The following is a 23,696-nucleotide window of genomic DNA, read 5'->3' as shown; positions in this document are numbered from 1 at the left end:
CACTTCCAGTATGAATATGTCTGAGGTTCCCCCTCTCACCTCTTTATTTGTCTCAAGCCAAAATTCACAGGACCCATAACATGTGAGTTTCTGGTCCCATGACCCACCAAGGACAATGCAGATTCTTTAGAAGGTGAAGTCTGCAGGCAAGGAGAGAAAATTCTTGATGCTGCATTCTCCTTTGCCTCCATCTACGGGTGACACTGCTGACCCATTGCTGCCCACTTACCCCAATCCTGGGGGACAGCAGAGCTGACCCTTTGCGTATAATCAGGAGGTTTAAGCATCTTCTGCATCAGTGAGTAGATAGCTGCTGCCTGGAGTGCTCCCCTGGGACCTCCTCACACTGACCCAGCAGCTAAAGAGTTAACATCCCAACCAGCAGGGGGACCTGGAAGAGCCCAGAAGGTTAGGGTTGGGGTTAGGGTTGGGGGTCTGGAAGAGCTTGCTCCAGCACTACAGCTGATGCCTGGGCTGATTGGTGGGTTGTTAAATGTTTTGAACATCACCCTGGGGGACACTTAAGAATCTTTCTCAGTACAGTGCTCTGGGCAGTCATTACCAATTGATCAAAGCTGGTAGTTTAGATAAAATTTATTTACCATCCATGGATTAGGTCTTGCCTCCCCTGAGGGTTTTAAACAGTGCTGTGGAAATTAAAGGACAAGGCTCCCAGGACGGGCACTAATGCTGTAACTTCAAGTACTGGACTTGGATGGCACTGGGGGCTGGAAGCCTCAGTTCTCGTTCCCTGATCCAGACGGGCTCTGACCCTTGAACATGAGATAGGACAATGGAATGTGCCCCAATCCTCACCACGCCAGGACTTCCAGCAGAGCAGAGGCAGCTTGCCCCCGCCTGCATTCAGCCTCAGCATCCTCCAGTTTAGAAGCCGAGCGTCAATGGTTCCTCTGCCACACATTTTCATTTTTGTAGAAATTAAGGGACCCGTGCTGCCTATACGCGGCAAAAGTAGCTTAGCACCTAATCAGCATGACTTGTGTCCTTAAAAATCCTAAGTAAAAATAATTTTGTCATATTCATTTTTTTTTTCCTTTTTCCTAAGCAGCCAAGCATCCTCTGAGTTTAAAATGAATATGATCTTGCAATTGCTAGTGACAACCTGGGCAAAAGTGGAGCTGCTGTGAAGAAGAAGGGCTTTTTAGGAAAATGGAACAGAGAGAAGCAGCAGCAAGAGAGCGTCCTTGGGGGGCCGGCCCCGTGGCCGAATGGTTAAGTTTGCGCTCTGCTGCGGCAGCCCAGGGTTCGGATCCTGGGCGCGGACATGGCACTGCTAGTCAGGCCACGTTGAGGCAGAGTCCCATATCCCACAACTGGAAGGACCTGCAACTAAGATATACAACTGTGTATGAGGGGGATTTGGAGAGATAAAGCAGAAAAAAAAAAAAAAAAAAAGATTGGCAACAGTTGTTAGCCCAGGTGCCAATCTTAAAAAAAAATAAATAAATAAAAAAAAGAGAGAGAGCGTCCTTGGAATAAACAGTTATATAGGAATTGGATGGTTCAGAGGGAGAATGTGGCTGTCCCTGACAAGGGTCCTGGCACTGTTGGAGTGGGATGGGTGGGAATAATTTCCTACTCCAGGCTCCCTTCATTTGCAATGAACGTTTTTAGAGTTGCCACAGCCCTCGTTTCATCCATGAGAGGACTAACTTTTCCAAGACCACACAGCTAGCCCAAGACAGATGCAGAGGCAACAGTCCTGAGCGCACAGCCTGTTCCCTTTAGACAACATGTCAGTGTAGTTTACCCCTGTCTTCATGACCTAGAGCTATCGTTAGGAACACTGATTACCATATAGTTTTGCAATGTAGGGCTGGCTGAGGTGTGTAGGTCTCTTTGCTCCTACACTAAATGGCCCCATTTAATGCCACTTTGGGGTTTGCTCTTGATACTTCTTAGGTCTGTCTTTGTCATCGTCCCACAACCTGTTGACTGTGGAAGTACATTAGTAATTTAATTTTACATAATAATTCTCTCAACATGGCTGGTGGAAATAGCAATGCAGTCTCATCTACTCCCTCGTTCTCCTCTGCACCTCTCTTGGGCAATGCATTGTTCTAGGAGGGAGCCGGCTAGCATCATGGAAAGAGCAGGGACCAAATCCTGCAATGAACAGTGTGACTGCAGGCAGGTTTCTTAGCCTCTCTGAGGCTGCATCACCCCCACTTCCTTCACGGAGAGTGTGAGGCTGAAAGGCCTGCCTAGAGTTGTCTTTTAACAAAGTCTAGTTTCCTCCCGTCGTTTAGAGGCACATTCTACCCTCGCCTGATATGATGGTTGGTTAGAGGCATGGCTGTGCTCTTTGGTAGGATTCAGAGTCCTTGAGGTTGGTGACTATGATTCCTAGTTCCGAGTCCCCTGTGCCAAGCACAGGCAGGCTGGAAGCTCTCTGTTAATGCTTGTAGAGTGGAGAATATTCTAAGTCAATACGTCTGGCTTATTGAGGTAGCTGTGGAATGGCTGTGTTCTCTCCTGCAGGCTCTGGGGCACAGGCCCTCGGAGGCCTTTTCCTCTTCTCTGTGTCCTCGGAGATGTAATTACCGGAGCTCTGACCTCCACATAGGTGGGGCATCTCTATACGTTATGAACTCTCTTTCAAAAGTGGCCCCACTGCAGAGAGTCCTTCTCCCAAGAGACAATCAGATTCAGGGGACCAGCATCAAAGCCTATGAAAATGCACTGGCCTGCTCCTTCCTGGGGGCGCAGCCAGTGGGGCCAGAAGCATGACTTTGAGTGGCTCTCAGAGTTTCTCAGCCTTTGGGCAGTCTCCTGATTCCTCTGCAGCAGGGTTTAGTTGTCACATCAAGAGCACTTGCTCACTAGACGTGGCTGGCTGTGCGGGTGCAGAGGAGGCTGGTGGAGAAAGAAAGATGAGAAGAGAGAAGCATTGAGATTGTAGATCAGAGAGTGAGACCAGGTGGCCCCAGAGAGAAGGAGAAATGGACAGGATCTGGGCTGTGCTCCCTGCACCTGGGCTCCTCAAGATGTCACTCTTTCTGACAAGAATCACCTTTCTCCTTGAGTCATTTCCAGTGAGCCCTGGTGCCCCTCAACAAATGGATCCCAACTAATTTCTTCCTTAAATAATCCACAGGGGTTGTGTGGTAAGTTTCTTGAGGGCAGAGACCACATTTCTGTTTTATCTTCCTCTTAATGCTCAGTATAGGGCAGGACAGTTAAGAGATGCTGGAGGCACAGTAGTTGTTTGTTTAATGAATTACAAACTTGGGTGGCACCAGGCTGGGCACAGGGAGGCTGTTTGCCCCTGGAAATGCCAAAAGTTGCCAGAACATTTCAGGCAGAAAATTGCAACCTCTGTTCCCCCATGGTGTGTGTGTGTGTCTATGAAACTGATCCTCTAAACTTGTCATAAGCCTCCTTTATGGTGTGTTCTGCAGTGGTTTTGCAAACATGGGAAAGTCCATTTGAATCCAATATTCTCAGATTGCCCTGTTCATTTAGTAATTAGAATATATTGCCCTCATAGATTACTCGAGCCTTGTGCTTGGTTCTCAGCCCTCTCCAAGCCTCCTCCAGGCTGCTGCTGGGGAGACATTTGGATAAGGTTGTAAATGCATTTGCTGTATCTTTCTCCCTAAGTATTCGCAGCAGGTTTTATGAAGCTTGTAAATATGAACTGATTTTCTTTTGCATATGTGAGTCAGCCTTATTTTTGTCTAAAGTGGACTTTATGAACCTGCACGAATTAGAACAAACACTGAACCCAGCAATCAGTTCCATTTTTAGTTGTTAAATAGCTGGACTTGGTGTGTGTGTTGAATATTTAGAAAAGAATTAAGTATGAATACTGCTGCTACGTGTAAAGCTGATTGATCCAAGGATAAGCTTGGACGGTTCCTTGTCATGTGGGGCGAGAGCCAACAGCTGAGGGGTCCTTTCTCTCCTGAAAGTCACTGTTTCTTTACCTGTAAAATGGAGGAGAATAGTACCTACCCCCCAGAATGGTTGTGCGATCAAAGGAAGCAGGGGATGCACAGGGCTCATGTCCGGTTGGTACTCAGGAAATACTTACTACTTACAGAATCTCAGCCTTGACGGGACTTGAAGGTTCTAGAGAGCAAAGGCACGTGTCCTCTGCTGTGTCCCCATCAGTTCCTAGGAAGCCCGGGGACAAATGAACAATAATATAATACAGATTTATTGCCCTGGATGGAAGTGTCTTCTTGGGTTTTTGTTTTATCAAAGTCTTGCCAGAGAAAAGTTCCCACCCAAACAATGTTGTCTTGGGTCATCACAAGTCACAGAGCAGACAGCGGAGGGATAACAGACGGGTGGTCAGGGCCCCTCAGGCTCAACTGCTTGATTTTCTGTCTCAGCTCAGGCACTTTAAGAGCTCTGTGACCTTGGACATGCCATTTAGCCTCTCTGTGCCTCCATCTCTTCACCTTTAAGAGGAGCATAATGGTCCTAATGCTCCAGTAATAATCTGTGTGCCGATATTATATTAATATATGTAATATGCTTAGTGTACCTGGCACACAGTGTTTGTTATGATTATCTTTATCTATTTGGTCATCTTTACTATTGTTATTAGTGGTTAAAAGAGTGGACTTTGGTGGCGGAAAGATGTGAATTTGAGTCTTGGCTCTGTCACTTGCCAGCTCTGTGACCTGGATAATTGTTCAACCTTTCTGAGCCTCCCTGTCCTCAGCTGTTATTTGGGGATGGCTCATCTCCTGGGATTATTATTAGTATCAAATGAAACAAGATGTGTAAAGCACTTAGCATTGTGACCATCCTAGAGAAAGGACTTAGTCACTTTTATGTATTTTATTATCTCGAGAACGTCTCCACTTTAACACCATTCCTTCAATAAAGATTAGTGGAGCCTGTGCTAAGTGTGGGCTTGGTACTGGAATGAAATCTCTTACTTCCCTGATGACGAAGCATTCACATCTTTTCAGTTTTGGAGGGATATTTACTTCCTCCACCCCAGTCAGAATATTGTAATATTGTATGAAAAAATCTGGAGAAGAGACTAAAGTGGGGCAACTTGAATCCCCAAAAGGGAATTTGGCTCCTGGAGTTAGAGCTCTCCTGAGGAGACCCCAGCTACAAAATGGGGACCTGGGAGTGGAACTGATGTGGGAGGTAGACATGGCGCTTCCAGGGTGGCCACCCATCCTGGTCGTTGCCTGACTTCCTGATGTTATTGTTAAGTGTCCCTTAAAACTGTCCTCAGCTAGATGTTAAATTACGCAGCTCACCATATTTGAACCTACTTAAAGAAAACACCTGCAGATAGCTCAAAGGAGTGTGGTTGGAAGGACCACTTGGCCATGCCTGGTGTTTGGGAAGGGTGCCCGGCATCTGGTTGGATCAAGAAGGTGGGGAGGCTTCTGTGGTGTTGTCAGGAGGGGAGAAGCATGGAGAAAACATCTCCTTCCCTGTCCTGGAAAACTTATGGATGTTTATTTTTTCCTCTCTTTTTCCAGGTGAGCACGCATTAAGGGAACTTTGTCATCTTCCTAGATTCTGCAAGTGAGTGGCTACTTGCCAGAGGGAGAGAAATGCAGAGAGGCCGAATTAAAATGACAACTGGACAACAGAAACTCATGTAAGGTGAACAAGCAACCAGCCCCAAAGAAAAAACTTCTGGCCTTGTTTGAAATCCTGTTCTCCCTTGGTTGGTGGTGGTTGTTTTTATCGTTGGGGGAGGAAAAAGTGGTGGATGGAGAAGTGCACAGCTGCCCCTGTGGTCTCAACTCTGTCTTCTAGCTCAGGTGACATGACAGCCTGGAGGGAGGAGGATGGTACCTTGCGGAGGAGGCATTGGCTGAATTGTTTTTAAAGATTAGCACCTGAAACATCTGTTGTCAATCTTCTTTTCTTTCTTTGTCTTTTTTCCCCTTCTTCTTCCCCCTAACCCAGTACATAGTTGCATATTCTAGTTCTGAGTGCCTCTGGTTGTTGGCTGAATATTTTTGAGCAGTGTTCACTACGACTCATTGAAAAATAAAGTACAAATAGCAAAATAGAAATGCCCCAGGATTTCTACAAAGCTGATGTGTTATTTTGAGTAACAGGACAAAAATATACTTTTTAAAGACTAATGAGACTAATAGTAAAACTTATATAGTGATCACTGTGTGTCAGGTATTTTTCTAAATGCTTCTTGTGTATTTACTTCTTTAATCCTTGCAACGAACCTCTGAGTTGGAGATACTATCATTAGCCCCAGTTTCCAGATGTGGAAACTGAGGCACAGAAAAGTTAAATTACTTGCCCAAGGTGATGTGGCCATCCAGTGGCAGAGATTCTACCCATGCAGTCCGGCTCCAGAGACTAAGCTCTTGACCATCTCCATATCACTTCCTGGGCTGAAAGTCAGCCTGGGATCAGGAAATTGAGGCACAGAAAGGTTAAGTAACTTGCTGAAGTCACACAGCTGAGAAATGAGAGAGCAGCATTCAAGCTCAGCTTTGCCTAGCTCCAGAGACTGTCCCGTTAGCAGTTATTAATGCTTTTTCTCTTTCCTCTTTGGGTTCCTTAAAGGATTGTTGTGAAGATCAAGTGAGACAAAGTAAGTGGTGTGTTCAGCCAACTGTAAAGCACCATACAAGCTCTTATCCGTAAACTGGATCTGAGGACTAGAGGGGAAACAGGGAGAAACTCAGCTTGTGTTCAGAGGAGGCTTAGGCAGAGGCTGGAGGAGAGAGCGCGGCACATTTGCAGTAAGGAGGTCAAGCAGGAGAGGCGTGAGATGTGAAAGAAAACCAGGTGAGATCTTAAAACCAGACAGAGAGGAAGAGTGGGACATTTCTCTTCTGGTGCTAAGGGATAAAGCCAATAGACCCAGCCCTTGGTTATCTATGACCATGGCTCAGAGCGCCCAACGCTAATAGAACGTCATCATCGATGACGACAACAAAAACATTCTTTTAGCCAAAGACATTGTCTCCTTCCTCTCAGCGAACTTTCTTTCTTCAAGCTGCTTTCAAGCATTTCCCCTCATTGTTGGCTCTTTTCAGACACCTCTGCAGAGGGGTCTTAATTTGCATCACCATGCGGGAATCTTTATCTTGAGCTACATGGCTCCTCTGAGCTGTAATATGCCTGCAGAAATGTGCTTAGAGTTGATCTGAAAGTGGTACAAAGACTGACAGCTCCTTTCCTCCTGACTTTGGCCGCCCTTCCCCGAAATCCTGGCATCTGCTAAAGGCCCAGTTGTTTTCCATGGGGGCAAATATGCCTGTCTCTCTCTTCAAGCTGACTTATTGTACATTCCTTTCATCTGCTCAGAATCTGATTTAAATATGAATCCATGGAACGCAAACACCCAGCACTCAGAAGAATTGTAACTTTGTTATATTTTGCCCAATCACAACAATTGTCTTATCATTCTTTGCCTGGTGATGTTCTGTCAAAAGGGACCAAATGACGATGTTTGGAAAGATAGCAACACAAATCACGTGAAAGTGATTTATTTTTAATCCACCACACTGCGCTGTCCCCAAGTTATTTGTGAATATGTATCAAGCTCAAACTTTAAAATTTTGACAATTAATTGGTTTCTTGCAGTTCCATTATTTCTCCCTATCCTCTGAGTTTGATGTGTGTGGAAAGTTTCCCAAATACGTATCTGGTAAATTACTCCCAGACTCAAAGATAGCTGCAGTAAAATTTAAAAAAATAAAGCTTCAGTCGTTCCTTTATTTAATGAATATGCATTGAATGTCTTCACTGTGTTGGGTGCTGGATGAGGTTCTGGGGACACAGTAGTGAACAAGAACAGAGACTCTGTCTTCACAAACTTACTAGCTAGCAGAGCAGAAGTCAATGAAGGAACAAATAAAGACATTTTACACACTGTGGTAAATGCTTGGAGTGACACAAATGGGGGTGTTGTGAAAGAAAATTGGAGAAGGGAGGGAGTACTCCCTGACTACCTAACCCAAAGACCTCACTTTGCAGATGAGAAAAGTCCGGGCCGGGTCATTTCCCCCAATCCTATACAGGTGGTTCCGGGCCATCCTCAGCTAAAGGGGATGCTGCTTCTTGGATGATATACTATTAGATCTACTGGTGAAATACACCATCCTCCTGTGGTGAGTGTTTTGGGAGTATTTGTCTTAAGGATATGTGAATACATATAGTTAATACAATTCTGGGGAAATGCAGGAAAGCATCCTGGTACTTTTCTTTTTCAGATTGCTGAGGCCAGAATGCTGTGGAAGTATGGATACTTTTCTCTCCTCCCAGACACTAACTCAGAGTTCTTGTAGTGAAGTTGACTTCAACGCCCTGAGCAAAGGAGGCCCCTAAACTCCAGACCTAATATCTCTTAGACCCAGTGTTTAGGTGGCTCATGCCAAGAGGAAATTGAGGAAAAAGCAGGAAATTGAGGGAAAAGCCCCAGGGAGGGGGGAAGAGAGATGGAGAAAATAGAAACAAAGGTGGTACCAAGAGAAGAAGCAGGAAACCAGGATTGCAAGGTGCTGGCCAAGCAGGGAGAAGTGCTCCATCACTTTGCTTGGCCAATGCACTAGCCCAAGGGACTGTAATCTCAGTGCACTAGCAAAACCACTCCCCATTTTCTTGAATCCCCTGTTTCTGCTTATGGACCTTTTCGATGTGGGAATCTCTGAGGTTGGAGCCAACTCTTGTTATCTTTGTGGTTTTGTCCCACCTCACAGGCAGCAGTTATCCGGCAGCTTGTTACAAAGCATTGAGAGGCCACTCCTGAACTTGTCTCAGGTGCACACAACCCTCTGTCCCACACTGTATCATCAGAGAACTTATCACAAAGAGCAGTAATGTCTTCTCTTGCTCACAAACACTCAAAGGACCCCTACTGAATGTTACAATGTTATCTAGGATCAAGCTAGACAGAACAAGTGTTCCAATTTTTTATTGCTCTGTAGCAAACTCTCCTCAAATGTATTAATTCAAAATAACAATTTGTTTCTCTCCCATGATTCTGGGATTGCTGGGCTCAGCTGGGTGGTTCTTGCTTGGCATCCCTCACATGGTCGCAGCCAAAAGGAGTCGTCTGAAGGCTTGGTCCTTCACATGTCTGGTGCCTTGGCTGGGATGGCTGAATCAGCTGGGGACTGGTCAGCTCTCTCTCTCTTTACACGGCCTCTCCACATGGCCAGCTTGGGCTTCCTCACAGCGCTGTGGTCATTGTGCAGGCATGCTTCTTACAAGGCCACTGGCTTCCCTAGAAGACAGGAAGTGGAAGCTGCTAGTCTCTTAAGGCCTGGCCTGGAAACTGTCACTTCCACCATGTTCTGTTGATCACAGCAGTTGCAGAGATAATATAGACTCCCATCTCTCGATGGGATGAGTGTCAAAGAATTTGTGGCCATCTCTAATCTGTCCCAAATCTACTGCCCCTTCCATATGAGAACACTTAATGTAAATAAAGACTGCAAACATGTCTTTATTCAGTTTTTGCTTTGCAGGCCATACTCACCAGTTTCTTTAACCTTCAGATCACTCACATTCTTCCCAAACCCCATAGGTAGTCCAAGTCGCCAGAGTCCCCCTTAAGATGTGGCACCCAGGACCTGATTCATTATCCAAGGTATGGCTGTCCCAGCACAGAGCACAGTGAACTGATCGATGCCTCTTTTCTGGAAAATATAATTCTATGTACACAGCCTAAGACTTCATTCCTGTTGTTTTTATCAGCCATGTTAACATTTTTGATCCATATATTGAGCTAAAATGACATTTTTATTATAAAAAGTAATTGCAGCAAATGTGTAAAATATGAAACCATACAAGGAGGAAAATAAGATCACCTGTCTTCTCACCACTGAGAGTTAACCACTGCTACCTTTTGAGGCTTTTCTATTAATATCTGTGTATTTGTATGTATTCTGTAACGTGGTTTTTATCCACGTAAGAAAATGTTATAGGCATTTTAGACACATTAGGGTATTTCCCATGTTAGGAAATATCCTTCTACCTTATCGTCCATAGTGATGGCATCATTTTATACTTTGTGGTCAAGTGAAACACCTCATCTTTTGTGGGTGAAATGCAGTTAAGCCAGGTCTTCTCCACCCTGTACTTGTGTAATTGATTTTTTTTTTAAACCGAAATATAGATCTTTACCTTTTAATTAAAAATCATCTTGTTGCTTTTAAGGTAAATTATTGTAGCCTGTTATGATCTTTTAAGTCCTGATTTCATCAACCAAATCTCTCCCAGGTTTATATGATTTGAAAATCAATAAGTATCAAAATCATTGATACATCATTCTAAATAGGATAGGGCCTTGTAACATCCCCTTGGAGACTATCCTCCAGATTTCATTACTCCACTGATCAAACAGTCTTTGGCTCTGATCAATTAATCATCTTAGCTGGACTATCATGTGGCTTGTTTCTCCATTTGAAAACAAGAATTTTCAAAAACAGGAAAAAAAAGACTGCCAATCACTTTACCATTTGGGTACATTATGTCTGTCAAATTCGTTTTTATGCCCATCTTTTTATTTTATTAAAGAAAAGAGATTGGAATGGTTTGGTATAACTTGTTCTTTTTGAATTCATGCTGTTGTTCTGGAGGAAAAGAAATTGGTCAAATACTAAAACCCAGTTCAAATCTCTTACCATTCATGAATACACAGATTGGACCTAAAGGTCTTAATCTTAAAATATCCCTCAATTTGGAGGTTAAAAATAATTCTTTTTTTCAGACTAAGTTTTTCATTATTGTTGTTTCTCTTTGTCATGTACAATCACTGGTGGAAAAAATGGGACTAATGAGTTCTTTCAAAAAATATTTAATTGAAAAATGAACACATTATTCTGATGTGTCCAAAAATCAACTGTTTAATTTTCCCAGAATTAAAGACAACTCATAGGACTGTAAAGAATAAAATTCACTTTTAATAATCGAGATTATTTTTCAATTCCCCACAGTCCTTCAAAGAGTATCCCCACTGGCTTGGTACTCTCGTCTGTAAGTCCTGTAAGTACACTTCAACATGGCAAGTGGCCGACTTCAGCCAGGACATGTGCTTTGGTCTCATTCAAGGCAGCGATGAGGTTTCTTTTACTTCCTCATTTATCTCAGATTTCTGAACCTTAAAAAACATTTTTCCACTGTCTCTGTATGAAGATTATTTTTCCTGAGATGATGGAGGCAAAATAGAAGTGGAGTAGTTGTGCTTTCTCCCTTCTGCTCACGTTAGACCATCTGCTTCACGTAATGAATCCATTTCTTTCCTCTTTAAAGTGCCTGAGAGTTTGCTTGTCTTGAGATCCTCCACAGTGCTCAACAGAATGCCTTGCTTGCTAAGGTGTGTTAGTCAAAACTCTTCTGGTTGTGAGGGATGGAAATCCAATCAAACTTCCTTAAACAAAAAAATTTGTATATATGATTATCTATGTGATTCAACACATTATAATGTTTATAATCATATATATATATATATATATATATATATATATATATATATATATGTCAATGGAAGATGAACTTCAGAGCAGCTAGATAAAGAGTTCTAAATTACACCATCAGAACCTGGATTTTTCTCTCTCCACTTCTCCTCAGTGCATTTCTCTCTGATTTCAGAGGAAGTCTCCCTACATATGGAAGCTCCAGGTTTGCATCTTCACAGCTCTAAGCTGTGAGAAAAATAAAATCCTTTCTTGGCTCCTCAAGCAAAAATTGGTGGGTTAGCTCTGTTTGACGTGATTGGCTTGATTAGGTCATGTGCCCATTCCTGAGGCAATCAATCACATAGTCATGAGCATGTGGTGCTCTGATTGGCCTTATCTGAGTCACATGACTATCCATGGTGCTTGGGGTATAATGAGCTTTACCTAGAGGACAGTGGGAGAGTGGGACACTGGTACTTCCTCCAGAGGAAAGTCTGAATCTCATTATCAGGAAAATTGGGGAAGGATGCTGGGTAGGCAAAAATAACACATAATCATGACAAGTTTTTCAATTAAATATTTTTTGAAAGCATTAATTAGTCCCTGTTTTTCCAACCAGTGCTTGTAAATGACAAAGAGAAACAACAATGGCAAAAAGCTTAGTCTGAAAAAAATAATCTCCAGTTGAGGGATATCTCAGGATTAAGACCTTTAGGTCCAACCTGTACATTCATGAATGGTAAGAGACTTGAATTGGATTTTAGTATTTGACCAATTTCTTTTCCTCCAGAACATATGGGTTCATTTTTCATCTTATGAATTTCTTGAAAGCAAATACGACACTTCCTATCATGTGTCATTTAAACAAAAGGAGATTTCTCACTTTTAACTAAAAGAAAATTTGTTAAAACAGTACTACTGTATACATTAGAAAAGATAGGCTCCTAGCTTGTGGTGGCCTTGGCAGAGAGTTGGGGCCTGAAGGACAACACCCTGTTAATACACTGCTGCCCAGTTCTTGGTGGTTTGATACTGCCTCCCTAAAATGCAACCAAGAACAGGAGTCCAGAGGCTGGTGCTCTGATGATGACATGACCTATTTGAGACAGCCAGTATCCAGTCAGAGAAAGAAAGCACATGCAAGGCTGTCCAGTGGAAGGAATTTAATAGGAGGAATTGATTACAAAGGTATTGGAAGAGCTGAAGAGCCAAACAGGACCATGAGGCAACCCAGACACTAACAAAAGCAGGAAGCTGCTACAAGCTCTAAAGTATAGGGAATAAAGGGAAGAGATGGTGTGAGCAGATTCAGAGAACTAGGGCCATCTGGCAGGAGTTAGAATACCAGAGGCTGCCCAGCAGGAGTTGGATCTCCAAGAGACTGCCCGATGTGAGCCAGGGACCACATTGGAGATGCCAATCAAAGCAGAAAGACGGGGAGAAATACCCTGGCTTCTCCCTCTCTTCTGACCTCCAATCTCCCAACATTGTCTCTCATTGGCTAAACCAGTAGGCAGCTAGCAAGGAAGTCTGGGAAATGTAGTTTTCAGAGCAAAGGAGAGGAATGTATCTGAGACCCAAGGGGCAAATGAATGACACACTACTTGTAGCAAGATACGAAGATTGAGGCTATTTTCACATGGGAAATTAAAAGCTTATTCTTAATCCTTTTCTTCACTATAGTAAGAGGATTTAAAACCTTTTTGCTTTGATGAAAGGGTAAACTCCTATTTGCTGATTCTACACGGGGGACAACCACGGCCAACCAGGACCAAAGAATAGGAGGAAGCAGGGGTCTTACAGAGGAAAGAGCTAATAGAAAATGGGATGATTCACTGGTGTAGACAAAATCTTGGAGAGCAGTGGGGAGAGTGGAGATTCTCCTTCCAATAGGAAATGGAGAGAAAGAGAAGAGAGTGTTGGCAATGGATTCCCTGATCAGATAGTCCTACTTGCTACTCCCCAGCATTGCTGCCTGGAGAGTAAAGAGCCGTGTGGTGTATCTGGACTATTGAAACCATAGACTACCTTACAAAAGGCCCCTGAGCCCCTAGCATGGCATGGGATCAAAAGAAGACCACCAAGAAGGTCATATTTGAAGGGCCCAGGAGTCATTCTCAGTAACTCAAGGGCAGGTCATGATTGCTGACTCTTCTATCATTCTGCTGTGGATTCCACTGGATTGGCCACTCACCTAGGGTTACCCTATGGGAGAGCTGCTCATCAGGATTACCAGACCTTGCTCTCCTTTCCACTCACTCTGTGTGGGCATAGCCGCCTTGCCTGTAAACCCAAGAGAATGAGGCTGCAGCTCTGAATACCTAGTTTGGGTACCGAGTTTGAATAGTGTGAGTTCAGATAATGAGGAAGAACTGAATTGCCTCGATCTTTTTGGCTTCTGAGCATTGGATAGCAAGAGGTTGGACAGTGACAGAATCTTGTATTTTAATATTTTAACAACTGGCACAACGTAACTAGTGTGTCCTAATTGAATCTCGGCCCTGCCTAGAATCCTTCTTCCTCAAGGAAGCCTTGGGACGTCGTGGCCACCCATAGACACTATACCAACCCTAAGGCTGCTCTGTAAAGCATTTGGGGCAGGTTCCTTATTGAGATTCCAATTTGTGATCTATATTGTAGTTACAACCTACAACACAGCTTGCAAGATCCTGTGCAAGAACATAAAACAGACAAAACTTTGAGTTCTTTTGCCTCAGGGACTTTTTTGTTGTCAGACTACACAGACTTTTCCTTTATTTTTGAAAGCCCAGGCTTTCTGAGAGGGGAATATTAGACCAGCTGTGCCTCACACAAGCGGCATGGGGCTGAAGCCAGTGAAGAGATGTGTCTGGTGGGGTCCGAACAGTGTTAGTAGAGAGATTTAAGCTTGACTGTTGTTAAAACTTTTAAATGGTGAGATTCTACACGCAAACCTAGATTTCAGGCTTTTCCCAGAGAATCAAGTGCTTGGTGAATATTGACGCCACATTTGAAGTGCCAGTAATGGCGCTGTCCCCTTTAGAAGGTAAGCATTTCTGGTTGGCCACAATCCCTACCACTCCCTCTTGTATTCCTCACCCAGACTTGAGAGTCGGTTGCCATTGTATCATCTTCCAGCTGGGAGGTACCACTCATTTACACCAGCTGCTGCGTCCCTTAGGTATTTGAGTGTCTGACTGTTGGGCAAGATCAGGGCTTCTGGAGGGGAGAAGCAGAGGCAGCTGTGGGGGAACTGGAGTTGAGATCCTTTGAGCCTAGAGGAAGACTAGTTTTGTGGGTCCTGTGAGGGGAAGGGACTAACTGCCCACTTTGGGATTCCTGTGAGGTGGCTTGCAGATGCCTGGGAGACCAGAGACTCTGTCCTTGTCATTGTGTTGGAAGATCTCTGGGCTCAGGCTTGCATCTGCCTCCCCAGATGACCAGACTAGCTTGGACCAGGATTACCTACTTGTAATCGTGAGGACAGAAGACAAGGGGATTTTCCTGTGAAAATTTAGGATGTACAAGAACCCTGGGACTTTTGAGAAGCACTCAAAGGAAGCCCCACAGGATCACAGAATTGAATATCCTCCAGTGATGTCGGGAGCATTCAGAGCAGGGTATTGATGAAGGGACGAGACATCAGCTGTTATGTATGAGCTTTGGGGATGTCTTGCTCTATGGGATGAGACCCCTTCTCCTATCTGCAGGGCTGGAGTTCTGTGATTTGCTTGTGTGCCATCACCAAGCGGCGCTTTCTCTTTGTTTTGTCATCATGTGAAGTTGCATGCCTGAAAGGATTTTTCAAAGAGCCTCAAGCATAGAGCTCAATATTTTTTTCTCAACAGCAGATGTTCTAATAGTCTGTCTCCTGTTGCATGAGAAAGTATAAAGGAGATGATGGAGCCACCACATTATTTCCAACTATCACCTGGCATTCCTGTGGGATACTGTAGCAGAGTCCCGAGTGGCCTCTCACATTTTACTTTCCCAGGCATCCAACACTCTAGCTTCAGAGTTCTCTTCCCAGCTCCTGACACTAATCTGGCCACCGTCACTCTTTTACAGTTCATCTCTGGGTTCCTACGCCTTCATTTAGTGCCTGGTATCTTTAGTATCGCTTTCTAGACTTCCCGTGCATGGCCAGCTTCATCTCTCTACCATCATATGCTTTGCTCAACTTCCTGAATACTCTGCTCTCTGCTTCTCTCCAGGCCCCTGCTCAGCGTGCTGCTTCAGCGTGAGGGGCCCTTTTCTTCAACTCTGCTTGTTGAACCCCTGTCAAACTCCTATTCTATGGTCAAAGCCCACCTTGACTGCTGTCTCTCTCTAAGTCATTTCTGGTATTTCCAGTAGGCATCACAACCGTTTGATCTCTGTCCTAACACCTTCCCTAAATTATTGTGTGCATGTGCTCCTCTCCCCACCTGCCCTCTCCCTGCCCCCAATCCAGAACTCCTTAAGGGCAATAGAGCAATGCCCCTCAAGAGAATTTGGACAAAAGGAAAATGAGGTGAATCTTCTGAGAGTTAAATTAAAAAATAAACTTAATGGGCCAGGAAAGTCATATAGGAAGACAACTTAAGTAGTCAGAATGATTCCTGGTTCAGAGTGTGACTTGATTGAAGCTATCTTTAAAACAGCATTCATCAAGTGATAACCTGGGGGTGGGGAGAGGTATGTGTGTGTGGGAGAACCCATTGTCTTATTATATCTTCCTCTGAGGGGTTTGCCTCATGAATTAGTATATTCAAGGTTGTGAGAAGTCTGATAGTAATGAATCTTTTTTCACTTTGCTGAATCTAGTATTTCTTGAATGTATTGACTATTTTTTTCATAGAACCCTATTAATATCTGCTGGACTAAAGAAATGCTATACTCATCAGAAGGGGGATTGGTCTGTATTGAAGCTGGAAAAAAGAAAATCAAATGGGCAAATGCTACCAGTGTCCATTCAACAGCCATTTGAATGAGATGATGTCCTGGCCTGAGGTCTGTGCTGTGGGGTCCTGGCAGTTAGTGAGTCCTTTCCAAGGAGATGAGCACAATGTGCTCCCTTGACCTGATACCCATAGAATCATTTGAGTCAGATGACTAATTTCCCTTATTCGCACTTTATGCTCACCAGACAATCTGATTACAGTTTAATTTCCAAAGTAAATTTCTTTTCTTTTTTTTTTTTGAGGGCAATTGGCCCTGAGCCAATCCTCTTTTTGCTGAGGAAGACTGGCCCAGAGCTAACATCCATGCCCATCTTCCTCTACTTTATATGTGGGACGCCTACCACAGCATGGCTTGCCAAGCGGTGCCATGTCCGCACCCAGGATCCAAACCAGTGAACCCAGGGCCGCCGAAGTAGAACATGCGAACTTAACCACTGTGCCACCAAGCCAGCCCCCAAAGTAAATTTCTTACATGAAGGAAATAATCTGGTCTGAGGATGGAACGTTTAACCCACTATAATTCTATTATGGTAGTCAACTGGCATTCTGGGCTGGACAACAGTCCTTTGTGGCCTTGATTAGTGAGAGTCCATGCCTGAGATACGGACTCACTCTTGGTGGAATAAAACAAAATCACATTTCAGCACCTGCAAGTCTGTGGATGATATCCTAGTTCTGTGGTGAATAACAATGTCAATCCATAGCACTTATGAAGCACCATTTCAGTTATCTGTTGCTGTGTAACAAATTACCACCTAGCGGCTTAATTCAAGAACAATCATTTTATTATTACCCCCTGTGTCTGTGGATCAGTAATTTGGGAAGATGTAGTTGAACAGTTCTGGCTTGGATTGTGGTTAAACAATGACTGGAGCAGCTAAAGATTGATTGGCATCTCTCTCTCTTCATGTAGACTCAGAACCTCTCCATTTGCTCTCTCCATGTGGGCGGCTTAGAGCTTCCTCACAATATGGTGTCCACAGGGCTCCAAAAACAAGATTCTCAGTGAACCAGGTAGAAGCCCTGGCAACTGTTCTGATCTTGCCTCAGAAGTCACATCACTTCCAATTGCTCTATTTGTTAAAAGTGAGTCACAGGCCCACCCAGATTCAAAGGGAGGGGAAGTAGATTCCACCTCTCGATGAGAAAAGCGTCAAGATTCTAAGGAGTGTGTGTGATGGGAGATAATGTGGTTTTCTTTGGAAAATAAAACTTGTTACAAGCACTTACTATGTTCAATTCCTTTGCTAAGTCACACACACACACACCCCTTATTTATTTCTCACAAAAATCTGTGAGATAATTCTTATCATTCTCCATTTTTATGGATGATGAAACTGAGGCTCTTAGAGGTTAAGTAATTTTTCCAGAGACTTGTAGTTGGTTAGTTGTAGGATTGGGTTTTGAAACCAATGTGTAGTCTTAAAGAATATGCTCCACCACCTTCTGATGCACCCAAGGTAAATGCCACCTGGGGAAGTTCCTGGCCATCTGTCAGCCAGTCTTCCTAGTGACTCCCACCTTACTGTGTATACCATGTGTGCTGGGAGAGTATTTCAAAGTGTTGATCAGGATGCCTTCCTCCTTAAACCACCACAGTCCTTTACCTCTGCCTGAAGGTCTTTCCCTCATGGAAACCCTGCATGTTCCCACCACCTCTGGTCCAAATAACAAGACACCATTTACCCCTTTATAAAACCAGAAAACAAAGGCCACAGATACTCGTTTATTAAGTTTCCAAGCTGCCTGTTGACTAGATAAAAATGTCCTAGTGATGCTGATGCTTTGCCCAGATCTCCTTGGATCCCTTTTCCACGTGTATGCCCCCCTTTAGCATTCTTGAGTTTCTAACAGTCAGCACCTGTGGCTCCTTTTCAAAGACCTTCCCTTGGGCACCTGGAGCCCACTCTGCACCATCACATGGGAAGACAGAGGGCCTTGGAGCTTATATCCCTCCAGGCAGTCCTCGGCCAATGCCTGGAGGGTGGGGAGTACAAGCGCCCAGCTCCCTGTCCTCTGCTTGGCACAGCTCTGAGGGATAAAGTTACACTCCACAGCATCTCTGCAGGATCAGGGTAAAGCTACGCTTCATGGGACTTGCTTAAAATTGCACCCTTTCTTGGCTTCTTCCTCTTCTTTCTCCTGTTTCCCCCACTTCTCTGGGAGAACCACCTTTGAAAATCACTCAGAGTCTGCTTCTGGGATCCCTGAACTGTGGCCCCTAGAGTGGGAAAAGAGAAGGAGGAGGAGCTGGAGAAAATTCTTCCGTACAAGCCCTGTCCTCTGCCAGATCAGAGAGCTACAGGAAAGTTGGGCCACCTGGCCCTTCTCATTGTCCTTCAGAGAGTAGACCCTCTCCTGGGCTCAAATGACAGCAGCTGGCTAGTCATCTGTCGGCCACCAGCACACTGTTCTGGACCAAGAGTGTCTCCTCAATCCTCTGCCTGACTCCCCTACCCCATTCAATGGGACAAGCACCCTGGAAAGCAGCTTAAACAAGTGGTGGTGGTGTAAGGAACGTTCCCCCCGGACCCAGCACCCTCTCCCTCATAACTGACAAGGTGATACTGGAAGGAACTCAGTCCAAACCTCCCGCTAAGCCAGGGAGGGGTTGGAGCCCACACTGAACTAAGAGTTAGAATTCTTGTGCTTCAGTCCTTGCTCAGCGTCCAGTTAGCTCTGTGACCCTTTTTCTTATCTGCAATATAGTCCCTGAGATCCCTCCAGCTCTAAATGTCTGTGCTTTCAAAAGACATGTTCAGTGCCTCCCGAGAGCTTATAATCTTGTTAAGGAAATACGACACAATTAGAGGGCTGTATATGACAGACTATAAGGCAAAGCCGAAATCGGTCCAATTAAGAGGGAAAATGTCTGGTGCAGAAAACAAGTACAGTGGCTGATTAGGATGGAGGATTTCTGTGGGACAGAGTCTTCAGAAAAGGGTTGAAGGAGGAGTTTGAGAAGGGCCTTGGAGGTTGACTACTGCTTAGGTGGGGAAGGGGAAAAGCCTCGATAGTCTTATGCATACAATTGTTACCTGGCTGTGAAATGAGGGCAGAGGCAAGGGAGGGCAGAGAATGGAATTCTGGTTATCATTTAATTGCTATTCCAACTCTAAGTGAATACAACACACACACTGCTCCAGTTACAAAATGCTAGTTATTTACAGGGCTGTGTTTCTATTCTCCCAGGCTTAACACACATCACTGGAAATCTGACATTCGGAATTGGCTTTTCCAACCCCCTAAATTTTAATTAAAGTAATTATGTTACCAACAGAAGCTGTAATTTATCTTCTCATTGTGTTTACAAAGAGGAAAAAGGCAACTTTGGCCAAGCACATTTCCCCTGCATCCTATTTCTGGTTTGTTTCTTTTGGTGGTGGGGATGAGGGAGTGTCCTAGGCTGGGTGGTCCAGAGACCATACTGCTCATGGCTCTCTCCTCTCTACAGTACCAGAGGGTCCTGTTCCCGCTGTTTGGAAGAACTGTGCTACTGAGAGCCTCAAAATGGCTTGAGCTGTGTTATTCAGAAGCAGCACCTGAGCTAAAGGGCAAGTCCATCTTCTAGCAAAGCCCTTTTGGCACAACTCTTTGTGTGTATGGTGTGTGTGTGTGTGTGTGTGTGGCATTGCAGGAATAAGAAGCTCCGTGACTTAGATGAGAACTTTCCATGCAATTAACTTCCACCAGCCTAAAGCAGGTACTGAAGGGAACCACTGGGCCAGTCTGCTTAGTAAATACCCATCCCCAGATGTAGAGCAATTCAGTGGAAATAATTATGCTGGGTCAATTAAGCAGAACTCAGACCTCCTCCTATTAGCCTGTCTGAATTTTTGGTTTCCATGAGCCAGGTTTGTTCTCGATTTAAACTGCTTTACCTCTGGAAAAGGGGGCCTCTGGGGAAACACCATGCATTTGTGTGGTGGTGGTTGATGCCAGAGAAGGTAGCCCCCCACTTCCCAGCCAAGACCTCTTGGGCTGGGCCTGACAGGCCTAGGCTGGAGTGCTGGCCCCAGCACTTAGTAGCCCTGTAACCCTAGGCAAGGTACGTAACTCTCTAAACCTTAGTTTTCTCATTTGAAAAGTGGGGATGGTAAGAGGGCCTTTATCCCAGTTCTTTCATGAGGATTAATTGAGAAAAAGCTGGTAAAGCCCTGAAAAAAGGGCCTGAGATATAATAAATGCTTGTTAAGCAGCAGCTATTATTATTATTATGGTGATAATTACCAGCAGAAAAAATTAGTATTATGATAACTGTGCCACCTACGATGATCCAATGGAAAACCTCTGCAAAGGGCGGCATGCGAATGTAAGAGCTAATTATGCTCAACTCCGAACATGCAGAATTTAAAGAAACTAATATGTGAGTTTATAAAATGGAACAACTAGGGGGTGATGTAAGGACTGGACAAAAGAAGGAACACCAGAATTCAATGAATTCTAAATACCCTTGGCTGTACCGACCTTCAGCCCATTTGTAGATTACTGATGGCTTGTCACAAAGGCTGGGGGGGAGGCTGAGAAACTAAGCATTGGGGACCACTGTCAGGTTGAAAATGAATCAGAAATGAAGTGACATCACCTCCAGGATAAGGCAAATCAGGAAGAAATGCAATCCAACTGGCCAGAATTCATTTTTTTGTACAACAATAGTATTTATTGAGAGCTTACAATTTGACCGAGGCATTTCTTACTGCTTTATGTGAATTCCCTATTTAATCCTTACCACAACTTAAAAGGTTGAAATCTCAATTTTACAGATACATGACCTATCAGGGAACACACTTACTACAGAAAATGAAGGGTCCCCTACTTCTCAGAGGCCCACGTACGGTCTGGGAGAGTGTAGACCCACCAAAAAGCTTACCTGTGGGAGGGTCTTACCTACACTCTGGAGAATTAGGATATAGTTGTATTCATGCAATCATCAAACAACTATTTAGGTAGGATCTACTTCTCTGTGCCAGGAACTGAGTTTGGTGTTGAAGATATAATGAGGAACAAAAGTAGATGTGATCAACTTATGGGAAGATGGAGTAGGTGTTACTTTCCCTTATTCCTCCTGCTATGTACAACAAAACACCCTGGATGTTGTATACAAAACAAACATAAGAAGACTCTGAAAGGTGGAAAGAAGAAGGCAGATCAGCAAGGGACCTTGGGACCCAAGGAATGACACAGTGGTGAGTTCTCTGGGTTTTCTTTTTGCCTCATGTATCCCAGATGGAGATGAAGAAGCTGGCAACCTGGAAATGCCAATGGACACAGACAATAAAAATCCTGCTCCTCTAGCCGAAGGACCAGGGAAGGGGCAGCTTAGCAAGACAGAGAACTTTTAGTCAGTAACAGCTCTACTACAGCCAAACACCATAGAAAAAAACTGTGGCATTATCTCCACCCATACCTGCAAAGGCTGACTGAGGAGCCTAGACTTCCACCCTCTTGAGGCTGTAAGGAGGGGCTCCAACCCCCTTCAGTAATCGTGTCAGAGAAGGCCAAATAAGAAGGCAAGACTTTGATCTGCTCCAGGTGGTAATGAGGCTCTCCCCATCCCTACCTGTGATGTCAATAGAAGCCACTTCCACCCCTACCCAGCAGTGATGAGGCACCCCTGCCCCTCCCTGCTGGAGTGGTATCAGAGGAGGCCTAGTGGAGACTCAAGACTTACACCTCTGCCCAGTGGTAATGAAGCAACCCCTCACCTCCACGCTTTTGTATCAGTGGAGGCCACATTGGAAGTGGTAGTGAGATACACTCCTGACCCTCCCCACCACAGAGGCATCAGTGGAGGTTTGGTGGGCACAGGGAACTCCTACCTTTGCACAGCCCCACCTCCCAGCTGTCAATGGAAGCTAAGTAGGGAATGTTGACTTATACCCCTACCTGGCAGTAATAAGGTAGTACCCCTGCCCCTTTCTCCTGCAAGGGCTGTGCCAGAAGAAGCCAGCTAAAGCAAAGGTTTAAATAAGATCCAGTGATTCATGACATAATACTCACAATACCCTGGTTTCAATCAAAAACTACCTGTTATGCCAAGAACCAGGAAATCTCAAATTGAATGTAAGAAGGCAATCAACTGATGCCAGCATCAAGATGACAGAGATGTTAGAATTATCTGACAAACATTTTAAAGCAGTCATTGTAAAAATACTTCAACAAGCAGTTATAAACAAGCTTGAAATAAATGAAAAGATACAAAATTTCACCAAAGAAATAGAAGATGTAACGAACAACTCAATGTTAATTTTAGAACTGAGAAACATAATAACTGAAAATAAAAATCTCAAAGCATCAATTGAACAGCAGAATAGAGGGACAGAGGAAAGAACCATTGAACTTGGAGAGAGAAAAGCAGAAGTCATCAAATCTGAACAACAGAGAGAAAATAAGCTGAAAAAAAAGAAGAGTTTCAGGGGCTTGTGGGACTAGAACAAAAGATCTAGTATTCGTGTCCTGGCTCTCACAGAATGAGAGGAGAAAAAGGACAGGACAGAAAAATACTCAAAGAGATAACGGCTGAAAACTTCTCAAATTTGGCAAAAGACATACCTACATATTCAAGAAGCTGAGTGAACCTCAAACAGAAAAAAACCAAAGAAATCCACAGCAAGACACATTACAATCAAACTTCTGAAAACTGAAGGCAAAGAAAAAATTTTTAAAGCAGCAAGAGAGAAATGACACATTACCTATAAGGGAAAAACAATTCAAATGACAACAAATTTCTCATAAAAACCCATGGCAGTCAGAAAGAAGTGTTACAATATTTTTCAAGTGCTGAAAGCAAAGAAATGTCAACCCAGAATCCCATAGTCAGTGAAAATATCCTTCAAGAATGAAGGGGAAATGAAGACATTCTCAGATGAAGAAAAACTAACAGGATATGTTGCCAGCAGAGCTACCCTAAGTGAATGACTATAGGAAGTATCCAAAAAAAAAAGAAAAAAGAAAAAAAAGAAATGGAAATGATAAAAGAAGGAACTTTGGAATATCAGGAAGTAAGAGCATGGTAAGTAAAAATATGTGTAAAAAAAATAGATTTTCCTTCTCTTATTGAGTTTGCTAAATTTTTTTGTTGGTGAAGCAGAAAATATTTTGGGGCTGGCACCGTGGCCAAGTGGTTAAGTTTGCATGCTCTGCACGGTGACCTAGGGTTTCACTGGTTCGGATCCTGGGTGTGAACATGGCACCGCTCATCAGGCCATGCTGCGGGAGTGTCCCACATGCCACAACTAGAAGGACCCACAACTGAAATATACAACTAGGTACTGGGGGGATTTGGGGAGAAAAAGTAGGAAAAAAAAAAGAAAATATAACACTGTCTGATATGGTTCTAAATGTATGAATAAGAAATAGTTAAGACAATTATAAGTGGGTGAGGGGACAG

The 23,696-nt window shown here is 44.0% G+C and overlaps 1 long non-coding RNA gene across 1 annotated transcript in view; it reads left to right on the top strand.

The window, feature by feature from the left end:
- LOC123278446 (uncharacterized) overlaps positions 1 to 7,656 on the top strand; it is a 57,756-nt gene extending 50,100 nt beyond the window's left edge. Inside the window, exon 3 of the long non-coding RNA XR_011493947.1 lies at positions 5,481 to 7,656. This is a non-coding gene — a long non-coding RNA (uncharacterized lncRNA). The remainder of the gene's footprint in view (positions 1 to 5,480) is intronic.
- The last annotated feature ends 16,040 nt before the right edge of the window (positions 7,657 to 23,696 follow it).

This window comes from Equus asinus, chromosome 2 (assembly GCF_041296235.1).
Source record: "Equus asinus isolate D_3611 breed Donkey chromosome 2, EquAss-T2T_v2, whole genome shotgun sequence".
Classification (NCBI taxonomy): Eukaryota; Metazoa; Chordata; class Mammalia; order Perissodactyla; family Equidae; genus Equus; species Equus asinus.
The sequence above is the reverse complement of the archived record's forward strand: the minus strand, read 5'-3'. Positions and strand labels throughout refer to the sequence as shown.